Here is a 16,876-nt window from a genome sequence, read left to right as displayed (position 1 = left end):
TTTGTTATTGAAAAAGGAAGTATCCCCTCTGATTTTTGTTTTTTGGTATTGAAGAAAAAAGGGGGGGGGGTTATGAAAGTTTCTCTGCTGTTATTTATTTTTGCTTGAGGAAACATTTTTTTTAATTCGTTGAAAGAAACTTTTTTTTATTGAAGAAGGAAGTATCATCCCTGAATTATTTCTGTATTCAGAAAGGTTTTTCTTTTTTTCCCCGTTTGCACATGCGCACAACCTGCAGTTTCTCTTAGCTGTTAACACAAGAACAAAATGGCTACCAGGCAAAACTACTATAGGAAAACATGGAATAATGAATTTTGTTGTATCTTTTTAAACTAGTTTCAGCAATAAATTTAATAAATTTAAAGGCGATATTCATTCGCAGTGGGCCAGATTATCTCTATATATCCTTGAAAGTTAACATTCTAAAGGTAGGTCTTCAGTTAGACAAGCAGTACACATTGACCCATCCTTCTAAATTAGATTCATAATTTTAGATTTATAACTGGTTGTACCTTTGAGAGAAACAGAAAATGGAGATATCTTTCCCTTAGTGATGAGTCAGAGGTTTTGGAAGAAGTTGAGTTGAACTTATAAGAATCCACAATCTGAATATTGAAATACTTTAAAATATGGAGTCTAGTATTTGGAAATTCTATGATTTCGAGTCAGTTGGACCTTATACCTTCTGACTCCACTACCCTGATGAGTCAGTATATTAATTACCTGTGAGGATTGGAGAGCTCAGTTAATCATAAATATATTTTGTACATTTCTGTTGAACCTGTAAGAGGATTCTTCTGCCCTTTTACAAGTCTTATTTTTCATCCTGATCAAGTCAACCAACTTCCTTTGACATGAACATGACTATGTGTGGCATTTAGTTACAAAGTGTTTGAGTAGACTATACGATTGAGTAACAGTTCTGAATTTTGGAGGTGATGATTAATTATTCATATTATTTGGATTCATGAGGATTAATTATTTATAATATTTAGATTCTTCAAACTATTGTTCTCATCTTGAGTGTTATTTGCACAACATTTCAGTCGATGTAATCTCTGATCTTTAGATGTACAATATCAGATTTGGAAATCGGCATGGAATTTCTAATGGAAGCCTTTATATCATTCATTGGGAGTAGCATGCTCTCATTCCATCAGCTATAACTGGATAGAGATCCTAAGTAATTGGTAATTGTATTTTTGAGTCGCCTACACTGAAGATTGAACCTTCAACCTCCAGGAATGTAACTTTTATAACTGAATTTCACCAAGTACTCTATCCACTGTGCCATAGGTCATTGCAGATCGACTCTGCCTTGTAAAATTCTTTTCTCGCTTATAATAGTCTATATATGGGAGTGATAGTGGCTACGTAGTTAGCAGTACAGACTGAAAACTTAGTTGTGCTGAGTTCAAATGCAGTTTGTTCCACAAAAACATTTTTGTCCAACTTGTACATGATCTTGTGTCCAAGTCCCTAGGGAAGAGGTAAATAATTATATATATAGTTTTTTCAACTCATCATTTTCAGCGCTGTTCTGGTGGATCTGGTGGGCATGGATTGAATGAAAAATTTGATGGTGTAGAAAGTGGCCAAACCATTTCATTGATCTGCGGAGGAAATTGCTACTAATATGTGTTTTTCAGAAGCGAGAAAATATAATGACATTAGAGACAAGTTAGGAATATTGTGTTTTCAAAATGTAACAAAGACAGCAATAGTCGGATACTTTCCTGTAGATAGCAAGCATCTGTGTGTGTGTACACACACACTATATGTGGGTGTGTTGGAATATATATGTGTGTTGGAATATATATATATGTGTGTGTTGGAATATATATATATATGTGTGTTGGAATATATATATATATGTGTGTGTGTGTATATATATATATATATATATATATATGACCCACTGGCGTGTGGAATATGCTCTGGTGCCCAACAACCTACGTTCCAGTCATGGATCAAATGGCATGGTGGGTGGAGAGGGCTCTGTAAGCCGTAGTGAAGGCAACCTCCCTAGAAGGAAAACTCTGCGATGTCTGCTGCATCCAATGATGTAAACTTGCTCTTCTTTTTGGATCAATGTGGCAGTTGGGATTGTCTTGGTGCAAAGACTTTCCCCACTATAACAATCCTCATGCACAGGCATTGCTCGATATAAATTAGATACACTTTTATATCGAATGATTGCAATGTTCGAAAGCGAATCTGCTGCCATTATTTATATATATATATATATATATATATATATATATATATATATATATAGTGGAGCCAAAAAAGTCCGCGCTTGTCATTTTTTTTTTCAAAACCCGCAAATTTAAGCTAAATTGAATGTAACTGTTTAAACAACCTGTGCCTCATTTTATTCACCTTTTATTCCTCATCTTTGACTTTTAACCGAAGTATCTTAGTGTTCACATCAATTTAAAAAATTAACTTCAAATCAAGAAGGCAAAATAAAACTCCGCACAATAGAAAATTACTATTTAAATGTAACTTTAGAACATTAATGCAACACAAATACAACAGGAACTGGTTAATAATAAGTACCATAGTCTTTCTGCAATTTGACAGCCTGCTATCTTTTGGGCATTCCTTGAATTAGTCTGCAGCAATACGCTTAAATTTGCATTTTTTTAAAAAATGACAAGTGCGGAATTTCTGTTTGGCGCAACTGTGTGTGTATATATATTATATATATTATCTGTAGCATTTTAAAGAGGATGAGTGTTTTTCAAAATTTTGTGAATTCAACCTTTTTTTTTTTTTCCTTAATGAACAAAATCTAAAGAATTCAATTTAAAAAAAAAAATGAAACATGAAGAAAAAATCCTTGTTTTATGAAACCGATTACTAAACAGAAACATGGAATCAAAATTAATCTGATTACATTCATTTCTTTAGGAGTTTGAGTTAATGAAAATTAGCTGACTCTGGCTAAAAAAATAAAAATGGGAGTCGTCTAATGTCCCTGATTTCAATTCCTAACGCAATGAATTTGATCTGATCCTATGATTTCAAAAACGATTGGATTATTCTACTATTCAAGAAACCACCTGATTATAAATTAGCGTTAAAACTCTCAATGTATCTGTTCTAACTCATGTTCTCTGTGAACGTTAAGCCAAGGAGTTTGAACAAACTGAATCATGCTTTCCTGTGTACGTTAAGCCAAGGAGTTTGAACAAAATGAATCATGCTTTCCTGACTGCTGGAATACTGCCTCTGTGGTACCAGTTTACAAGAATTCTGGTGAAAGAACTGACGCATTAAATTATCGCCCCATTAGCCTCCTCTCTCTTTTCGCCAAAATAATTGAGTCCATAATTAATCAAGTTCTAGTCCATCACCTTACAGTTTCTAAACTTCTGTCCGGCCATCAATAACCTGTTCTACTGCATATATCCTAACTGTAATCTCTGAAAGTATATACTCTGCACTGGATAAGGCAGGGAAAGGGAGGGCAATAGCCCTAGATATATCTAAGGCTTTTGACAGGGTATGGCACGATGCTCTTCTCGGGAAAATCAGATCATATGGTATTACTGGGCAAATACTTATAATTAAATCCTTCTTAAGTAAGAGAAGAATCCAGGTTGTCCTCAATGGTCATACATCTAAACAATATGATATAAATGTGGATGTACCACAGGGGTCGATCATTGGACCTTTATTATTCCTAATATTCATAAATGATCTCCCTGATAAAATAATCTCTGAGATGGGTATATTTGCTGACGACACCACGCTCTATAACAGGCACAAGGGGAACACAAATGAACACGTATCCAAGGCAATGGCGGAACCCTGGAGAAAGACCTCCAGTCTGTAGTGGAATGGGGTCAAAAGTGGATGGTAACATTCAATGCTGCCAAGACTAAGCTCGTTTCTTTTAATAATTACAAGAAACCTTCTCAACCACTACTAGCTAAAGATACATTACCAGAAAGTACTTCATTCAAACTCCTTGGCAAAACGTTGGGGAACATAAGTTGGAACAGATACATTGAAAGCATTGCCAAGGATGCTGCAAAGAATGTGGGTTCTCTCTACCGTTCTAGAAAGTTACTTATGCCTGTAAGTATTCTGTACCTCTACAAGGCCACCATTCACCCATATATGGAGTATTGTTGTCACATTTGGGCTTGCGCGTCTGCTATTAGTCCCTTACTCTTGAACAGGATTCAGAAGAGTCACCAACCTGATAGGTCCTGAACTGTCATCTACCTCTGTCCATTGACGAAATATTGCATCCCTCTGCCTGTTTTATAAGTATTTTAATGGTGGATGCTCGGATGAACTACAAGCCCTTGTACCCCCTTGACGTAAATATCCCCGACAAACCCGATAAGCAGCAAAGTCCCATCCCTACACAGTAGAGATCCCTAAATGTAAGAGAGCTTTCTACTCCAATAGTTTCTTCCCCAGAACTGCTAGATTTTGGAATTCTCTTTTGGGTTCCTACTTCCCCAACTGTACTGACATGCAGAAGTTCAAGTGTAATGTGAACAGACATCTTGCTGCCAACTCTCTACATAGTATCCCTTCAACTTGTCTCTTATAGTAGCCCCCTACATCAAAGTAGCACCGTGCCTTGTTTGGGGTGAAAATGTAATTTAAAAAAAAAAAAAAAAAAGGAAAGTGAAATTTTTTTTTTTGAGGGATGATTTAGCTGAAGCTGTTAATCTATTGCCGTTATTATTAGTAGTAATAGTATTACTATTATTATCATCTGCATCTTTTTTTTTTTTTTACAGTAAAACAATCTATTACATATCTATTAAGATTAGCATTTATGCACCAAATTTTTATGATTAGAATTAAAATATTCTTTGATAAAGGGAAGGCATGGAATAGTTTAAAAAGCCACCCTGCCTGTGTTCATGTTAAGAATGGTTTTTCTAAATAGTACCATTATTTAGAAGCTCATTCTAATGGTTTTTCTAAATAGTACCATTATTTAGAAGCTCATTCTTAGCACGGTTTACTATTCTGTTCTTATGCTGTCTTATTTTGCATGTAAATTGTCAGCTATTTTCAATTGTTTATGAAAAAATTAAAATAGCATTTTTTCAACTAACTACAAACTGATAAAAATCAGCTTTGTTTTAAAAAGGAAAAATATCTTGTTTCAAGGAAAACATTTGAGAAAAAATATTTTTAAAAGATTTACTTTACACCCGAAGTGTATTTTTTTATATATTTACAGAAATATCTGTGGACATTACACAGGGGTTATACAGTAATTTGAAAAAAAAAAAAAAGCAGCAAATGTTTAATTTAATATTTACAAATTTAAAAAGAATTGGAATCATTAATTGTATAGGGATCAAGAATTTAGCATGGAATCGATAATTGTATTGGAACCAGGAAAATTTTTAAATCATCCCATCACTATTCCTGATACGATTCTCTATCTATAAGAGTCAGATACATTCTAAAATGCATTGTTGCTTCTGGGAAGTTGCCATTCAGAGCACTCTTTTGCCTTGATAAAGTACAAATCGATTTAACAATCTAGTGGAGGGGGGGGAGGGTCGTGCCCATTTTTGTTTTCTACATACCCTTTCTCACACAATAGAAGTTGTTTATTTCCATTATTTCCATGAAAGATTTTTTTACAAAGGAGTCACCACTTATCAAGGCTCGGAGGCCACTCGAGAATAAGGGTTAATGAATGTTCGGTAGTAAATGGGAAACTATCGTAATCATTAGTAGTGAAAATTTGGTAAATTGGATTACTTAACGGGAGACCTCATCAAGAACTTGCTCATGTTGTGCTTGAAGACGACCATATTGTAGGCAGTTGGAAAGCAGGAAGACGGAACAGAGTTCCACAGGCGTGCAGTTCTAAGAAAGAAGCTTTATTCATGGAATTTACATTTAGGTTTAGGCACAGATAAAGAGTAAGGGAAATTATTGATAGTGTTTTCAGCTAGATTAGTGTTTTTCGGGAAAGTCAAGAAAGATTGTAGCTCAGACGAGTACTTGTCATGAAAATAATGATAAAGCATACACAGGCTCGCAATGTCTCTTCTGTGGGGAAGAGAAAAGGGCATCCCCCACTAGTCCACAAAGTTTATTTTGAACTCTGTCAAGGCAGATGTGGCAATAGTACTCCATCCTTGTATGTACTTGGCTCTTATACAAGTAGAGAATTTCATCAGAAGTGAGATATCTACTGGAGTGGTAGAATGATCCCACTATTTATTCAGCAGCCTTGGCAACAGATTTGATGTATGTGTTTCATCTCAGATCAGGAGTAAAGGTCAGACCCAGAAGCTTGTCAAAACATGAAGCCTCCCCAAGACAAGAGCCATTCATTTCAATTGATGCCAGATTCGGATCAAAGTGTTGATGATGTAAAGATAAAAGCTTGGTTTTAGATGCATTAAAATTAACCAGCCACGTTTTCCCCATGGCGCCACATGCTTAAGATCAGAGCAGAGAGAATCAGAGAAGTTTGTCATTTACGGGCTTTGAAGTGTTGCTATAGATAGTAATGTCTACGAATAATCTTAGGATGTGATTTGGGAGATCACTGATGTAGATCAAGAAGAGAGTAGAGCCCAGGATGGACCCCTAAAAGACTCCAGCATTAATACTGTGAGCTTCTGGTTTCTGCCCATCAACTACTACTCTTATATGAACTTATCAGAGAGAAATTATTTAATAATTGAAAAGACATTTCCAGCTCTACTGTAGCCAGAGATTTTGTGGAGTAGACCTTTATGCTATACTCTATCAAAGGCCTTTGATATGTCGAGAGCAATTGCCCTAGAAAGGAAGCCTCTGTTGAGAGATTTGCTAATCCTATGAGATATAACTGTTAGCACAGCTGTTGTAGATATAGCAAAACAGAACCCATATTGCATGTCATTGAGGAGGTTACTTTTGCTGTGGTGCTTGACTACTTTTCTATTTAACTCAAATTCCAGCAACTTATGACTATGACTGTGACAACAGCGTATTCTTTCATTGTTTTGACTCTCGAGTATATATCTGACATAGTTAGACTCAGTTTATCAACCGAGAACCACATCACTCTATATAAAACATAAGATATTAAAGGATTTATACTCAAGAGTCAAAACAGAATATTCTGTTGTCACAGCCCTGCTTATGACACACAGGAGACTGATTGGTCTGTATTGAGAGGGAGATGACCGATCACCTGAATTTTTAAATACAGGGCATACTGATGATGTTTTCCAGAGTGTTGGGAAGCAATTCTCCTTAAGACAATGCTTAAACAGCTTTCTAAGTATGGGAGCTAGTTTTGGTTGAAGCTTTTTCAGTACTATGATAGGAATGCTGTCAGAGCCAGTTTCTTTACTGGAATCAAGGTTTTTGATTAGCTTGGCAACATCATGCACAGATATTTATATGTTGCATAGCGTGTTTTTCAGACACAGAAGGAAATACGGAGGGTTGGCGGCCCTGATCACATGGGGTAAAATTAGCTGCAAAGTTCTTGGCAAAGAGTTTGGCTTTGTCTGAGGCTGACGAGATTACCTGAGGAAAAGGAACAAACAGTGCAGTTTTAGGCTTTAACGTATATAAATTTGAGTTCTGCACCATGAAAAAAAAAGAAATGACTAAGTCCATTATTCGTCCCCCCACCATTTAACCCCAAAAGTCCCCAAGGCCTTAACATATTTAAATTTGAGTTCAGCACCATGCAAAACTGCTAAATAGACATACACGGAAAACTTTGGACAAAAGTACTGGTTATTATGGTTTATCTCCAATATCCATATAGGAGTCTGTGACATATTTCCATTGTATAGACGTCCGGTGTGAACAGAAACCCCTCAATATCATTACACCATCTTTAGACAGAACAGATACTACTCTTGGATCCTAGTCAGAAGATCAAAAGGTATATTTTAATTTTATGTACGGGCCCAAAAGCGACAATTTTTTTTTTATTATTAATTTTTTTTTAATTATTTTTTTTTTACATTGCGTCCTCAGTGATTGGGAGATCCTATTTATTAAAAAAGGAGGATAGAAAGTGATAACATACTATGAACATTAAATTAGTATAGATACTCTAATTTATACTCTGAAAACTGTGACACATGTACATACATTATTTATATATAGATTATTATTATTATTATTATTATTATTAAGATAGGGTTATAATAATTTTTATAGGTGTATTTCTTTGAGTCAACTGCTTGTGGATGCCTTACATGGCAGCACTGACTTCATTTAGTGATGAGTCAGTATATCTGTTCTTTGGGAGTCACAGGGTGGGGCTTGTATACACACTTATTTACCCTCCTCACTTTCCTCTATTTCATGTATCCCCACTCCCATCCATAGATTAGTGAATGGGGCAAATGCAAAGCTCCTTTTTTTTTTTTTTTTTTTTTTTTTTTTTCTTCCAAGGAAAAATACTTTTGCAATTTTTGAAATGAATAATTTAGGTATATTTGTTCATATACTTTAAATACAATCCCTTACTTTTGTCCCTTCGTGAGATAACCTTCTCATTTCAAGATATATCTATAGCTTTGATAATTTTCTCAACTAATTCTTTTTGAATAAGTATTTTTATTTTTATTTATTTTTACTGCTATTTAAAAATATGGCCTAGAATTTTGGAATGCATCAGGTTTTCTAGCAACCTTCTCCAAAACTTGCTTCGTATTCCTAATAATAGTTTTTGAGGCCTGATTAAAAAAGAAGAAAAAAAGCATCTTTTTGTAGATAAAATCTTTTGTATCTTGTCTTTGAACTCTTTTCACATGTCTGCTAAATAATATTGAACAACTTTGCTTATCAATGTTATTTTTTTTATTTTTATTTATTTTTTTATGCCTCCATACATCTTTGTGAGAGGATTGCTCCATTGGTCTGTCATGTCTAATTAGTAAATAGAATTTTCATTGGTCTGTTGCTTTTGTTTGAAATAGCATATACAACATTAAACATGCAGATTGAATAAATAAATGTGGAGAATGGATGCGTTCTTGTATTTTTTGTTTTACCTCCGGTTTCCTGGCCACTATGAAATCTACTTTCCCTTAAAACATTCAATGACATTTTGTTAGTTTTATATTTTATTTCTGACATTAAAATTTGTGAGTAACTCCTGATTTTTTTTTTTTTTTTTTTTTTTTTATTATGGTGTGTTGATGACATTTCTTGGTTGCTTAATGAAGCCAAAATATCATTTTTTTTTTTTTTTTTTCATCTTTTTATACACTCCCCCAAATGCAACAAAAAATAAAATACAAATTGATTAAAAGAGATAAATGTCAGTTCTTTTACCCTTTCAGATGATATCTATTCTTTATGCTACAAGGAATTGGAAATGAATTCAGATTTTCACTTTATACACCTTGTGTATAAACAAGAACAACTCCATTCGTAAGGTCTGTCCGTTCAATTTATGCGTCTCACAATGAAAATGCTATTTAAGCATGATGGACAGACAGACAGAGCCTCTCATTGAGATGTAAGACATCATCATTATCATATTGAGTTTATCTGTGTTGAATAGCTTTTAGAAATCGACCTTCAAATTAATCTATTTCTGGCCAGGTCTTTATTTATTTCACTTTCTCCTAAATAACTTCCTCACACATTTTCCTTGGTCTTCCTTCTGTAAATTGACCCTGCTTCCTCAACTTTTTATATATATCAACTTAAAAACACTCAGCCATTCTTTCCATGTGGCACAAAGTTTGTTTTGCACATTTCTTCTTATATTATCCAGATTTAATCTTCCTCTGAGGTCAACAGATCTATGTCTGCCTCAATATTCACATTACATGTTTATCATCTAACTGATTATGTAATTGTAGACAGTTTTTCCATTACTTGTACAAGGCTACCTTCTACCAGCTGCTCTGATATCTGTTTTCTATTTACCTGAATCCATGGTATCCCTCTCATGAAGTTGCCAAGGTTTCAACTCCTTCTTGATAGTAGCAACCCAGTATTATTTTCATGTCATTTTCTCTTCATGCAACGCATGTCCTCAAACCTCACCAGCCAAGTTTCACCTTCATACACATCACACTTTGTAAACATGTCTGATAAACTTTTCTGTTGGCTGACACATGTAAAAAAAAAAAAAAAAAAATGTTTAAAAGATTTTACTCTGGAATCAAACATTTTTTTGCAAATATTTCATAATTATTTTTCGTTAACAAAAAACAATTTATGTAACTTTTTCTTCTATGCAAGATAATAATTATGCTTTCAATAATGAATGACAAAAAAAAATCTTGATTGTATTTTGTAATAGAAAACAAATCTTGTTTTTTTTCTTCTTGTCTGCCATGAACATTTGAATTATTCTCGTCTTAATTATTTTCATTATTGTTTAATTGACCAGAAAACTGAATAACTTAATGAGATAAAATTAATTGCTTAAATCTGAAGCATTTGTCTTTGTGTATGGAAGTGTTTATGATTGCACAAAATAATTACTTTCTTCTTCCAGTTGAGATATTATTTCAGAGGAATGTAAAATTAATACAAGCCTTCTTTATTTTAACATTTAAATACCGTGCATAAAATCTGCAGTGCACACAATGTTACAAACATTTTACTCCCAACTAATATCATTACGGATTGAAGACGTTTGCAGTAGAAAAATTTTGAAAAATATCCAAACTATGGTTTGTGATACTATAGACACCCCCCTCCTCCCTAGCAAGGCAAGGATCCCCAATAATAAAAGGAAATCATTCATTAGCAGAACAAAGGTATAAGAAGTGAGATTAGTGTGGAGGACCTGAGGGCTTGTTTATGTAATTGGGATCCCATCCTCCATGTTGTTTAATGAATTGAATGGTAAGTGATTGAGAAGCAAAAGGTCGCAAGTGAAAACGAAACATACTGATTTGTGACAGTGAGAGAATATAAATTTATTTACATAAATATACATGTGAAGAATTGAATGTACAAGGAATAAGAGTTCATTGAGAAAGGACTAACGTTACTTGTGGTTAGTCAGGAGAATTGGTTGGGTGACCATGCCAACTGGAACACGCTCTGTCACATCTTGACTTGAAAAAGTGGAAAAAGGTAGAGATATACAGAACAGGAAGTGACATGGCTGTGTCGCTCTCTGGTTACCAGAGTTAAATTCCCACATTAGTTAAAAAAATTTTAAAAAAAAAACAAAAAAACCTGGCGGGGGGGGGGGGGCTGCCAAGATCTTTTTGAACTCTCAGGATGGGAAGACATCTCATAGTCAGTAGTCAGTTTCTGAATAGTCAGCTAGAAGTGGCTGATAGGGCAAATGTGGAAGTAGTCAGTTTCTATTAATTAGGTATGGCCATGAATAAAACACGTTCAGACATATAATTTCTGATTTTGAGTCAATAAATTTAAGAGTCGGAGTTAGTTTGGATAGTTTTCCAGTTTGGGAGAGTGTTCCAAACATTTAACTTCTAACTAATATCATTACGGCTTGAATGTGTATGCAGTAGAAAAAATTTTGAAAAATATCCAAACTATGATCAGTCGTGGACTGTCTTAATTTTTATTAAAATCGTTCTGGACAGGGCATGAAGCCACTTAATATAAGGAACTAAGAAAAATGCTACTTCAATTTTTAAAACTAGCCAACAATAAGTGTTGGATAAATAGATTCTGATCTAGAAAACAATTCTCTCCACTTTGTCAGAAGTATCGCATGTGGAATGTGAGAAGAACAAAATAAGGAAAGTGAGAGTTACAAGGCTACCGAAAGTAAACCCAAAGGTACACTTTCTACTCTCTTACTGACCTGTTACTAATATTACTTGGTAGTAAATATGATTACCAAAAAAAATAAAATAAAATATCCATTACATATTTCTTAATCAGCTGTGCCAATTTTTTGATTCAAACAAGATTTTGTTGAAGTAAGATTGGCTCCTCTTCTAACTCATCATCAGAATTGTAATGTTAATTTTACATGGGAAATTTTTTTATGTTGTCTAAACTCACATTTCAAATGTTTTACATGGAGAACTTTATGTTGTCTAATCTCACAACATTTCAAATATTTTACATGGAGAACATTTTGTAGAAATCAGTATAATCTCACAACATTTCAAATGATTCTGTCTTGCTTTGAAGAAGAATTTATCTGCAAGTTGGTAGCCCCAATCGCACCCACCAGCTATCTATTCCTTCAATGTGGCCATACAATCAAAGTCTCTTGTTCTGCACACATCTCCTTTATACTGTCTAGATTTAGTCTTTCTCTGGGGTAATCAGATCTAAGCTTGTCTTTAAGATTGTACATATGAAAAAAAATTTTTTTGAAACTCATTAAAAAAATTTCATCAGAATCAAAACATTTGTTGACTGGAATATTCAATGCATGAATCAGAATTTGCCAGACCAAAATAACATTTTTTTTCAAAAAAAAATTAAAGAATTATTTTAACAAGCAAATATTGTATCTAATTTCTTTGGGTGTTTCTTTTGCAACTCAAATTACTTTAGTCAACAAGAATGTGATGAAGAATGATTTATTTTACCAGTCTTTGTCGTACACTTCTCATCAAATAACATTGCTTTCTCATGCAACTTTTTAGCTTTTTTTTCCATTAATTTATATTTGTATGATGATGATAGGCATTTTTATGAAATCCAATAGGAAGGCAACAATATTATTGTTGCACTCATAGTTCAACAATGCTGTGTTTAATCTAGGAGAGTAGAAAGTGGACCTTGGGTTTATTTTCGGCAGCCTCGTAACGCTTGCTTTGCTTATTTTGTTCTTTAGTCCTCACATTCTGTGAGCAATGTTTCTGCCAAATGGAGGAAGAACTTCTGTTTTCTGGGTTGGAACCTATCTATCTAACATTTATCATTTGCTAGTTTGTGACCTTGAAGTAGTATTTATTTATTTAGTTTTAGATCTTATATCAAGTGACTTCATGCCTTGTCTAGAATGATTTCCATAAAAAAAAGAAAAGAAAAAATTCTGCAGATAGCTGAAGAAAGCAAGCGTGGAATTTCCACAGTCCTGCTAGTTGTCCTTTTATATTAATTTTTTCAACCAGTCTCATACTGAGGTTAGACGTTTCGTGAATGACTTCGTACCTCTCCTGTCTTGTCATTTTGTTTGTGTCGTTTGCAAGGATCAAATCATAATCAACTGATTTCCTTTGTTTTTAAGCAGCTTTGAAACATTGATGTGGAACACTCTGGAGCATTTCAGATGACTGACAACAACTGATGTGGCCATTCCAGCTGTTCAATGCAATTTCTCATTCTCATTGAGATCGGTAATTTTTTTTATCCAATGTACTAAAGCTATTTATCACTCTCCCATGGCGAGATGATGTGACACAAGAGTCAAAAAGTGGGATTGAAGAGCCAGCACCCTAGAGGAAGAATACTGGTCAGCGAAAAATACCTAGGCAGATCTGTTGGCATTTCCTGGTAGGGGTGTTTCAGGTGATTAACGATAAACTAACCCTTTCTCACAGGGAAAAGATAAAGCCTAGAAAAGTAAACCTTCTAGAATGGCACAGGACTAAAAATATAACTCCATCAAAAGAATAAGTGATCTCAACAATGGCACGAAGGGAAAATCATGGCCGTACTCCAATGTACTAAAGCCAGGATTGTCTTATTTTGACATTTCATCATCGTTTACCATACCTTGCAGGTAATACAAAAGTACAAATAGGACCTAGGTTTTATATACTGCTATTTTTGCATACAATGGAATCATTAAATGGAGTTTAACAATAAATTTCTTCTCAAAATTATTTGGCTTTATTTATTTATTTATTTTCAATTATCTAACCAGTCCAAACAAAACTGCAGTTTAACAATGGGGATTTGAATTGATATAAAATTATGAATTTCTTTTAAAGAATTTTTTTTTTTTTTTTTTTTTTTTTCTGAATTTCAAAAAAATGGTTACCAAATATTATGGATGGTATTTTTTATCAAAATCTCTGTAAAAACTAAATTAAAAAAATTTTTTTTCATGTTTTCATTTTATTTATTTATTTTTTTTTTTAATTTATTAAAATCATTTTTTCTCTTAGCATATTTTTCGCTGTTCATAGCTCTTATCTATTCAGTCTAAAAGCCAAATATGAAAAGAGAAGAAAAGGTGAAAAATGCATCAATAATTTTCATCAAATTTGTCAACAATTGCTGCTGTTTCTTTAACAGTGCAAGGTTGTGAGTCATCAGTATCGTTAACAACAGTTGAAAAGAAAGATTCCTTCACGTCTTGTATGCGTGTGCACTTGTTCATTAAAGATCACGATTAAGGAATGATGTTAGCATGGAGAGGTAGGGAAGAAGGGATGAAGATGATTCTAAATGATGTCACTGCACTCCCCACCCCAACCTTTCTTTTTATTTATATTGCTACAAATTTTTTGCTACAACCCATCTAAAAATCCAGCATCTGTCTGTGTGTGTGTGTTTATTTTTTCCTTGTCTTGTTGAAAGCTATTTAAAATGATATTGAAGGAGCGGATTGCCATTCATGTATGAATCACAAAATATGAAAAAAGATGTATTTATTGAATATGTTCTAAATCCACATGAATGTATCCAAAACGGTTTTGATAACTTGAATTACAGACAAGCATATTTCACTCCCCCCACACTCTCACCTCGCCCCCCCCCTCCATGACTTGCTAATGTTTAAAGTAATTTTAAAAAATTATTTTCTCCTTTACTAAAAACTTTTGATCTTTGAAGCCATTTTTATTTTCAATCTTTTCTTCTTCAAAAAAAAAAAAAGAAAGAAAAGGCTCATCTTCTATCTAATTATTTATATAAAATTTTAAAAAGGTCATTTTATAAATTTCGAAACTTACTCAACAAAAATAAAACATCAGTAACTTGTGATTTCTTCCAATCAACAGTGATGATGAAAATAAACACAAATATGTACATTAATTATGACCTGTACACTCAATCTGCACATTAAGGTCCTTTAGTCTTCACATTTCATGTTTCTGACAAAGGGAGAATAATTGCTGTTTTCTGGGTTGAAATCTAATCATATAACACTTTTTGTTAGCTATCTTGAAATAGTATTTTTTTTCTTTTAGCTCCTTACATTAAATGACTTCATGTCTTGTCTGGAGTAATTTTTTTGTTTGAAATAGGCTTTGTCCCATAGAAATGTGCTATGATAGAAATGTGAGGACACATCTAAAAGTGCTATTTCAAGCTTAAGTTTGACAACTGCCAGACAGACAGAGGTTCTTATAGGATACTTAGATACACCTGAAATAAGATACATCTATTCTATCTGTGCATTTAGCAATCAAAATGTCCCCTTACAATGATTAAAATCAAGATATAATAATACTAAACCTTATGTAAAAAATTGTGACGGGACGATTCTAATATTTTTCTCCGATACTGATACAATTACTGATTCTGTTCTAAATCTCCGATTCAGATACAATTACCAATTCAGATTCTTTTTAAAAATCTCTATTTAATTATTGAATTGTAGTTTTTTTTTCTTATGTTTTTTTTTTTTTTTTTTTTTTAGATTAACATAATAGCTTATGCAATATGTGCATATACTTTTGCAAATGTTAAAGTACACATGTGTGGAGTGATTTATAAATTTTAGCTTTGTTGGTAATTTAAAATCAATACGTATTTATTATTTTATCAATAGTTTCAGCGATGGAAAATTGAGTTTTGTAACAAACAAAAAAATGATTTTTTTTTTGTTTTTCTTTTGTTTTTTGTTTATTTGGCATCACACAGTAGGCATAATTTTTTTCTGATTCAAACACCAATTCCGAGATGCAAAAAGTTCTGATTATTCTGATTCCCAATTCTGATTCCAATTAATCGTCCCAACACGAGTTGAAAGTCCTTATCCTAATTTTTATCAAAGTCCATTACATGATTTAAGGCTTAAGTTTAAGAAGAAATTGGAATTCAAAGAATTTTGCTTAATTGATGTCTAATGAATTAAAATTAATGTAAATTTAAAATATTTGAATTTTCAAATGGAAAGTTGTGTCCTTATTTTTGATATTTTCACTCAGTTGTTTTTTTTGCTTTATTTTTATTATTGTTGTTGCTGTTGTTGGTGTTCTTCCTCCTTCTCCAGTTCAAGCATATATTCTGGAATTTCGTTTGAGAATTCCACTCCCTATAATTGACCAGACTGAGGCAGTAATAAAATCAACCTCTACCCCCCACCCCCATCCGCCGACCCATGCAAGTAGATTTGTTTTGAATCTCTCCACACCCATCCCTTCACCAGTCCTCAAATCTGTTGATGTAGGTCATTATGCCCCTTAACAACATGCAGTCAGCGTGAGTGGACGTCTATACTGGTCCAGCTGTGCAGCTGCCACTTTACGCCTGCCGTCATATGATTGTCTGCTCTACATAGCTCTCTCCTCCTACCCTCGACTGCTCTTCCATGATGCATGATAGGGCCACTGCTGCCAGCGCTCTTAATAAACGCATAGAATTACTGCACATCCTTAACTGGGTAGACAGAACCAGGTGGGTAGGGATTTCCTAAATATTTGTCCGCTCAATCAGCAAAGATAGAAAAGATTGAAATAAATTGTTTATTTTTGCCAATAATTATTAGGAATAAAAATTGTGGCTCATCTAATAAAGATCGTTGTTTTATTTTATTTTTGAGCTATTAAACACAAAATATATCTCCCTTGATATTTAAAACATCTGTTCATAATGATATATATTTATTTTATTTTATTTATATATCTGTTACAGAAAATGAGGATAACATCAGTACCATTGGTTTCAAATCCAAACAAAAGAGACTTGTAGTTGGTCTCCTATGCCTGATTCTCATCAGCATCTGTTTATGTCTATCTGCCCACAAAAAAAATCTTTTGGAATTTTTCTTTATAAT

At 33.4% G+C, this 16,876-nt stretch overlaps 1 protein-coding gene across 2 annotated transcripts in view; it reads left to right on the top strand.

The window, feature by feature from the left end:
• The window catches only part of LOC145287930 (uncharacterized), an 85,027-nt gene that overhangs the window by 27,316 nt on the left and 40,835 nt on the right, over positions 1–16,876 (top strand). The window contains exon 2 of one of the 2 annotated variants that reach the window (XM_080135884.1): positions 13,160–13,265. The exons of the other annotated variant lie outside the window; for it this stretch is intronic. The gene's annotated coding sequence lies outside the window, so the exon portion shown is untranslated. The remainder of the gene's footprint in view (positions 1–13,159; positions 13,266–16,876) is intronic. 2 annotated transcript variants of the gene reach the window in all.

Source organism: Euprymna scolopes, chromosome 11, assembly GCF_053919585.1.
Source record: "Euprymna scolopes isolate OS-2025 chromosome 11, ASM5391958v1, whole genome shotgun sequence".
Lineage (NCBI taxonomy): Eukaryota > Metazoa > Mollusca > Cephalopoda > Sepiida > Sepiolidae > Euprymna > Euprymna scolopes.
The sequence above is the reverse complement of the archived record's forward strand: the minus strand, read 5'-3'. Positions and strand labels throughout refer to the sequence as shown.